We start from the raw sequence: 8476 nt of genomic DNA, 5'->3' as shown, positions 1-8476 counted from the left end.
TGCCTTCGGCTCGGGTCATGATCCCAAGGTCCTGGGATCGAGTCCCGCATCGGGCTCTCTGCTCAGCAGGGAGCCTGCTTCCTCCTCTCTCTCTGCCTGCCTCTCTGCCTACTTGCGATCTCTGTCTGTCAAATAAATAAATAAAATCTTTAAAAAAAAAAAAAGATGCTCAAGTTCTCCAGATTTGATGTGCCTGAGAAAGTGCTTTCCTTAAGGAGGATGGAGATTGAAAGTAACAGGAATGTTGGAATATTTTAAATTGCAACATATTGTGTAGTGGAACAAAGCAAGTGATGCCAGTTTTCATTTAAAGAACTTTTCCCAACTTTCCCAACTTCCTTCCCAATTATTTTTCATGTGAATTTAAGGGCAGTGTAATTCTTGCTTTATTGTATATGTAATTTCCCCTTTCCATAATTTTTTCCTCACACAATTCCTGTTTTTTTGTTTTTGTTCGTTTGTTTTGTTTTAGGAAGTGAGGCGGGAGTGAACTCAGTCTACATATTATTCTAGCTATATACCAAGTGACTACATTATCTTTACACTTTTTTTTTCTTTCTTTGTCTTCCTAAGCATTCAATATTCATTCTTGGAGATGCTATCTGATATTATTGGATGAGATTATTAATATTGAATGAATGAATAAATGAGTGGGGAAAATAATCTCTTGGAAGCTATAGTCAGTCTTGCTAGGTCAACCACATTTCCTTCCTTTATAGTCTTCCTTTATTCTTTTAAAGAACCATGTTTTTACATCTACAAGCACTTATCCCTTTGCATTATAATTGTTGCTTTTCTTGTCTTTCCCAGGCTACACTTTGAACTCTGGAAATCAGGGCCAGTGCTTTATTTATCTCTTGGGATTTAGCAGAGGACCTAGCACACAGTAGGTGTTCAGTAAAAGTTTCCTGAAGTAATTAATTTGTTCCTGTCCTCATGAGGTATGTTTCATTCCTAATCATTTTTTATATCTGTTCCAATGATCAACACCCAATTTGTTAACCACACATCATATCCAACTATTCGCTTGGCCATTCCCAGTACCCCAACTTTCAACTGAATGTAGACACGACCTATTCTTTCTCACACTTTAAACTGTTGTCTGAATTCTCCTGTTTCTTTTTCATCCCTCTTACTTTCTTGAGTGTTTTCTCTTTCTATTAAAGTTATCATGGTGGGGCCCCTGGGTAGCTTAGTGGGTTAAGCCTCTACCTTCCGCTCAGGTCATGATCTCAGGGTCTTGGATCGAGCCCTGCATCGGGCTCTCTGCTCAGCAGGGAGCCTTCTTTCTCCCCTCTCTCTCTGCCTGTCTCTCTGCCTACTTGTGATCTCTCTCTCTGTCAAATAAATAAAATCTTGTAAAAGTTATCATGGGTGCCTGGGTGGCTCAGTTGGCTAAGTGACTGCCTTCGGCTCAGGTCCTGGTCTCGCCTTGGGCTCCCTGTTCAGCAGGGAATCTGTTTCTTCCTCTCCCTCTGCCTGTCCCCCTGACTTGTGCTTTTAAAATCTTAAAAAAAAAAAAAAAAGTTATTGCCATTTTGTGCTTTCCCTCCATTAAGCTTTTGGGATGCCATTCCCTTCTTTTACACACTTTTCCACCTTCTTTTGCTGTCCTCCAGTGAGATTCTCTCTCATCTGGAGCCTGTTCTTCCTTCCATAGACACTCTTTTTTTTTTTTTAAGATTTTATTTATTTATTTGATAGAGATCACAAGTAGGCAGAGAGGCAGGCAGAGAGGAGGAAGCAGGCTCACTGCTGAGCAGAGAGCCCAATGCAGGGCTCGATCCCAGTACCCTGGGATTATGGCCCCAGCCGAAGGCAGAGGCTTTAACCCACTGAGCCACCCAGGTGCCCCATTCTATATGAACTCTTAAATAATTTTCATATAGCTTATCGTAGAGCTTGTTCAACCTTACAATTATATCAGCTTTCTGCTTCCTCCAGATCATCTTCATCCCAGATTCTTTTTATAATCTAAATCATGATTGCTAACATTTCTCCACTCTTTCATGTGCTTGTATGTATATATATATATGTATATATATACACACACATACATACATACATAACAGCATATAGCTATATCTATCTCTCTCTCTATATATATATGTCTCTCTCTCTATATATATGGTGTCACTTATCCTCAGTGCAAACTTATAAGGTTTATATCATGAATATTCTCATTTTTATGGTTAAATGTGAGGTCTAAAAAACATGGCGGACCCATCATTCATTTATTAAGTAGCTGAGCTGGTATTCTGTCTCGGGAGCTCATAATCTTAACCACTATGTGACACTAGAGACCTCCTGTATTTTCTTGTCACTCTGTAGGCACAAGTAGTCACATGGACAAATGTCACCAGCCCAGGTATTTTTCTCCCATTTTATAGCCCTGTTGTCTCAGATGCTTATACCTGTGTCTTATTTTATAACTTTTGTGTAGTTTGCATAAAGGTTCCACCGAAGACTGATTGTTGCCACATTTGTAGTTGCCATTTCAGACCGCATTGCAGGGGGGACCCTCCACCCAGGACAATATCCAGAAAGTTTGAACATCCCAAAGCCCAACCGGCCTGGACAGCCCCAGAGCCACCGCCTGCTGAAAAGGTCCGTTCTGCGCATACCCATGCCTTGAGGTTCAGAGATGCTGCGATCTGAAAGCAGTTGAAGGATAGTGAGGAGCCAGATCACTGAAGTGGATTCATGAGTCACCCAAGGCATCTAATTCCAATATCCACCCTACCCAATGTCAACTGTTCTCCAAGTAGGCAGAGCTGGAGAGAATTGAAAAGTCTTGCTAGGGTAAGGACGGAAGGGGCGAACCAGAAACCTCTATTAAGAAACCTTTGTGGGGGGCACCTGGGTGGCTCAATGGGTTAAAGCCTTTGCCTTTGGCTCAGGTCATGATCCCAGGGTCCTAGGATCAACCCCGGCATTGGGCTCTCTGCTCAGGGGGGACTCTGCTTCCCTTCCTCTCTCTCTGCCTGCCTTCCTGCCTACTTGTGATCTCTGTCTGTCAAATAAATAAATAAAATTAAAAAAAAGAAAGAAAGAAAGAAACCTTTGGGAATCCTGATTGCTGGTCTGGTTGCGAGGGGGCGGGGCCATCGGAACGTGGTGGCGCATGCTAATGCGCATGCGTTCCCTCGTGCAAGCAGGTAGAGAGCTGGTCTGTTCAGAGACCCAGCAGCTTGACCCGCTTCCAAAGAGGCAGTATTCCGATTTCCCTAGGGAATTTTGGGGGCTAACCAGGCATCTGCCGTGGTCTCCACCCGCACCTGCACTGGGGCTTTTATTCATCTTGAAGCCAGATCCTGGAACACTGCGGCCTTAATTGGTGAGGCCTGCAGAGTAACAAGGAGGGACATCTGGGAGTTGCGCTTTAAGGAGAAGCCAGTGACCGGAGCAGCCTCATAACCAGGTGGGGATTAACTGCCCTCTCATTTGCAGTCCCAGTATCAGATGATATTGCGTGGGGGACCCCTCATCCAGAAAAGTAGTCAGGTGGTTTGGACAGACTCTGGCCTCTCAATCCTGGACCTCCCGTAGGCGCAGGTCTGCTGAAAGTTTGCATGTGCCTCATGCACCTGCGGTTGGACCATTAGTGCATCTACCATTGTTGCACTGCCCTCTCTTCCTCAGCATACATCTCTGGCTAGATGTCAAGATCCCTGAGACAGAGATGACTGAGCAAATAAAAAGTTAAGCCTGATTTGCAGGTAAGTAGGCACAATATGATGATACTATCCAGAAATGAACTTTGCAGTAACTCAGGGGTGTCCTTGGACTGTAGTAAGGAAGCAATAGTATCCTATTGGCTATGTCTTCAGATGCTGTATCTGGAGGGCCAGGAAAAAGAGATAGCAAGAAGTGTGAATGTACACCGACTCATGGCTAAAGTTTGGACGGAATGGTTGGATAATTGGAAGGAGCAGTGTTTGAGGAAGAGGAACAAGATTTGAGTCCATTTTAAGTATGGTGGTCTCAGAAGGGGCTCCAAGTATAAGAATACATGTGTTCTATCTGAATAGACATCAAGGGCACTTTGAAGAACAGGATTTAATTAATTAGGTGGACAGTATGACACATTTTTTTGATGTTTGTGTGATTCGTTCCAGTTACCTTAGTGCTTTGTTTGCTCAGTGTATTGATGAGATAAGTGGCAAAATGACAAAGGTGGGATTTCTATGTATTTTCAGCAACTTTGGCTTTCCCTCAGCTAAGTTCAGCTAACCCCATTGCTAAAAGTGCCCTATATAACCAGAGACAAAAACTGACCCTTTCCCCACAAATTAGGGAGGGTAGGGTCCAACAGGCAAACATGTCTGCATGACAAGGGGAGAAATTCCCCTCTCCTGGAATAAATATTTATTTTGGATAGAGATTTGTCTTTTTTAGATCGTCCTGAATACTTTATTTCCCATCATTATATCCCTTATACATTGTTTTTAACAAAGAAACTATTTTATGGTAAAAAAGTGAGAGAACAGGCTGATGCTTAAAGAATTCATTGCAAAGTGGTACAGTGGGTGATGTAATAACTGGGTGACAACAACTTTTAAATTTGAGGTATTATCCCACAGGGTGCTCTGTATGCTCTGAACCAGTAAACCAGTAACCAGTATCCAGTTCTTCCCCACCCACCACCCCAACCTGTAGCCAGAATATAGTCATTAAGGGCATGGTACTTTTCATTATTTCTCTTAATGGCCTTCTTGCAAAGATTTTGCTTTCATTCTCTCTGTCTATACTTTTGATGATTTAAGATTTTTGGTTTCCAAGGCTGGAATGCTTTCACAAGGTTGTGTAATAATGGTTCAGTTGACCTCACTGCTGAAGCCCTCAGTTGACTATTGGGGCATCTCCTCCCTTGAAGCAAAAAGAAGGGAGTTGCTAGATGTGGTGACTGACCCTAGAGTGATTATGATTGATGATATTGCACAATAGAAGGAAGGAAAAGTAATTCTGAAACTCGGGGTAATCTCAGGATGCCTCTTAGCATGGTAGTTTCATGGGAGTTTCAAATAAACCAATGACAACAAAGTAATAGTTATAGTAACAACAACTACCAAAGCTCAGCTCCCACAGGGAGAAAGATTTGGATCATTCAGTTCTACCATCTGAGGATGGAAGTTGTAAATACCAACTATGACCTCAGTACCAGTTGAAGAATCAGCTGTAACAGTGTTCCTTGATATTTTTGTTTGCTTGTTTTCATTTTTGCTATTTGTTTATTAATCAATTTCCTCCCCCACCCTTTTTTACTTTTTCCTACTACTTCATGTACTGGTGGTGGTTTAGTGTAAAATTTATTTCTGGGGGCGTCTGGGTGACTCAGTGGGTTGGGCCGCCGACTTTGGCTGGGGTCATGATCTCAGGGTCCTGGGATCGAGCCCCGCTTCGGGCTCTGTGCTCAGCGGGGAGCCTGCTTCCTCCTCTCTCTCTGCCTGCCTCTCTGCTTACTTGTGATATCTATCTCTGTCAAATAAATAAATAAATAAAAATCTTAAAAAAAAAATAAAATTTATTTCTGGGTTTTCAGTATATCAGGGTAACACTATAACTAAATTAAGAAGAATTAGAAAAACCCCCAGATAGGGAAATAATGGAATGAAAGCTGTTATTTGGATACTGAACTTGGTGAATGCGTTTAATTAAAACCAAATATTGAATAAGAAAAAGAGGGCCCCTTAAATGATGAAGCATGCAGTCCACAGTAAAGCTATAAGTTTCAAGCATCTTGATTCACCACCATCACACCAAAGATACATAAGGCAAAAATGCTAGTGGAAATTCATAATAGTTGTAGGTGAATTCACATAAACTCCATCAGTTCATGTTTGAAAAAGTAGGCCAATGTACATACGCATGCATTATATGATTAATGTTATCAGTATGTCTCAAACTCAATATCCTGACAACAGATAATACTTTTTCTTTGTGTAGTCCCGTGAAACTTGTACAACTACTGGTTATTTAATAGGCCACCAAAAAATAAATTCATGAAAGTAGAAATCACAAAAATCATATTGATTTACTTTTAAACTAAATAACCTAAATATTCTCTTTTGTTTTATATTCATGTAACTCCCCTGTTTCTTTTAGTGAACATTTTGCTGTTAAAATACTTAATAGAGGACTTGGAAAAAAAGAATGGAAATGCTTATGAAGAAATTGCTTCTGGCTGCTGCATTGGAAAGAGTAGAATCAAGTTGCTGCATATTTTCCCTCTAGGGAATAAAATAATCCATTCTTACTTTTTACTTAAAACAAACAGAACCATTTACAAATCTTTCATTTTCTCTTAATAAGCCTTCAGATCAACTCAGGCTGGTACTAACAAGCAGAACTTTCCTTGAGGAAAGATATTTGGAGAAATTACTACTTCATCCTATTTTGCTTCTAAATTATTTTATTCATTATAAACCAGGTCTCACAGTATTCTGGACCAAATTAAACAGGACTCAATTATAAAGATGGAGCATACTGGCTACTTAGTAAGATGAATCACAGAAAAGAAAGAAGGGTCTACTGAGGTTCCCTGTATTTCAGTATATTTTAAAAGTTATTGATCACTCTCAACATTCTGGACAGAAGATATCTCTGTATATGTTTAATTTCTTTAGAATGTTTCTCTTTTATTCCTCTACCTATATTCTTATCTAGAAACATATCTTGTTTCTCAGCAACAATATGCATTTGTTTATCCATTCAATTCTTATGTGCTCATATTGGGGTTTTGCATAATCTCATTACTCAGAGATCTGGCAATGTAATATACAAAACAAACCAGGTGTGAATGTGAATTGCAGTGCAAATATGAATATAATGAGTAACAAAGAAATAGCATCAAATGCTTTAGGAATTCAGTCTTCCAGTGAATATTTCATAAGGGCCTAGTAAGTGGCAAATACTATTCCAGGTACTTGAGATAAAACAATGGACAAAACAAAGTACCCATGCCCACATTCCGCTAAAGGAAACAGAAAACAAAAACCAAAAAAGAGGCAAATATGTCAGAGTATATAATGTGCTATGAAGAAAAGTAAAGCAGGGTAAGGAAGGCAGCACCAGAGTTGCTGTCTTGGGGGAAGCAGGCTCTCTGCTGTCTAGCCTGGGAAGGTGTCCCTAATAAGGTGACAACTGAGCAGAGATTGGAACTAAGGACACACTGATACCTGATATAAAAGTTTCCTTAGCAAAGGGAATAGTAAGTGAATGTCTTAAGATGGGACTGTATTTGAGTTTGAAAGAAGAGCAAAGAAGCACGTGGTTATAAGGCATCAGTGGGGGTGGAACGTGGTAAGTGATGGGACCTTAGAGCTTATAAGAGGCACTGTGAGACGTAACAACTTTGGCTTTAGCTTAAGAGATGGGAAGCCTTATGATGTTATAAACAGGAATGATGTGATCTTACGTGGGTTGTACAAGATTTCAAGGGAGCTCAAATAAAGGGAGGAGGGTGGACAGATACTTTTGCCTAAAACCTGTCATCGTGAATGGAAACATGTATAATGGACAGAAAAAGCAGTGGCTTTAATGAAAATCACGTACAGTTAATAGCTGTTGGATGATGCTAATAAGAAAGGATGAAAAGTGGGGCCAGTAGCCAAGTCTTGGTTCTAGGGCTGAAAATCAGAATTGGAGAAATAGAGTTTGTGGTACTTGTTGGATTAGAGGCAGCTCCAGCTTAAGTTTCCTCAAGTGGGCAGTCAACCCGGGTTCACCTTTCTAATTCTTCCAATAAAGAGACAACCAGTTTTCACCAACATGCGTGAGCAGATGGAGGACTATTTTAAAAACAAAACTGGGCAGGTCTTGGAACCAAATATCAGTGAAATGATTACCTGCAGCTTAGGTGATCCAGGAAAATAAAGGAGCCTTATTCTATTAAAGGTGCCAACCAGTGTCGTGCTAAGGATATCTTTTCTCTTTATCTCTCTCCAACATCAGACACCACATATAGCTTGTGGGAATAATTTTTTTTTTCTCTTTGCACTCTAACAACAGTTCCTTTTATCTCTTTTTTCTGTATATGTTGCCACATTGCATTACTGTTATTTAGTGATATGTCAGTCTTCCTTCACCAAGTTTTGAGCAGTTAGAAGCTAAGAACCATGGAGCATGCCTTATTCATCTTTGCATTTCATGTCACTAGCGTAGTGTTTGGTATGCAGATTTACTAAAGGAATAGTAATTTAATAATAATTTAAATATATTTCTAGGTACATGGAAGCAAGTAAGTATAACATTTTCTGGCTAGCTCTAATTTTTAAAAAAATCATCCTCTAAAACTAGTTATCTACCTTTAACTGGGTAAAAACTTATACATTGGCTGTTCATTATTGTCATTATGGAGGGTTTATAAGTTTTTTTAAAGATTTTATTTTTATTTATTAATTTGACAGAGAAAGATCACAAGTAGGCAGAGAGGCAGGCACAGAGGGGGGGGGAAGCAGGCTCCCTGCTGAGCAGA

This window comes from Neovison vison, chromosome 1 (assembly GCF_020171115.1).
Source record: "Neovison vison isolate M4711 chromosome 1, ASM_NN_V1, whole genome shotgun sequence".
NCBI lineage: Eukaryota > Metazoa > Chordata > Mammalia > Carnivora > Mustelidae > Neogale > Neogale vison.
The sequence above is the reverse complement of the archived record's forward strand: the minus strand, read 5'-3'. Positions refer to the sequence as shown.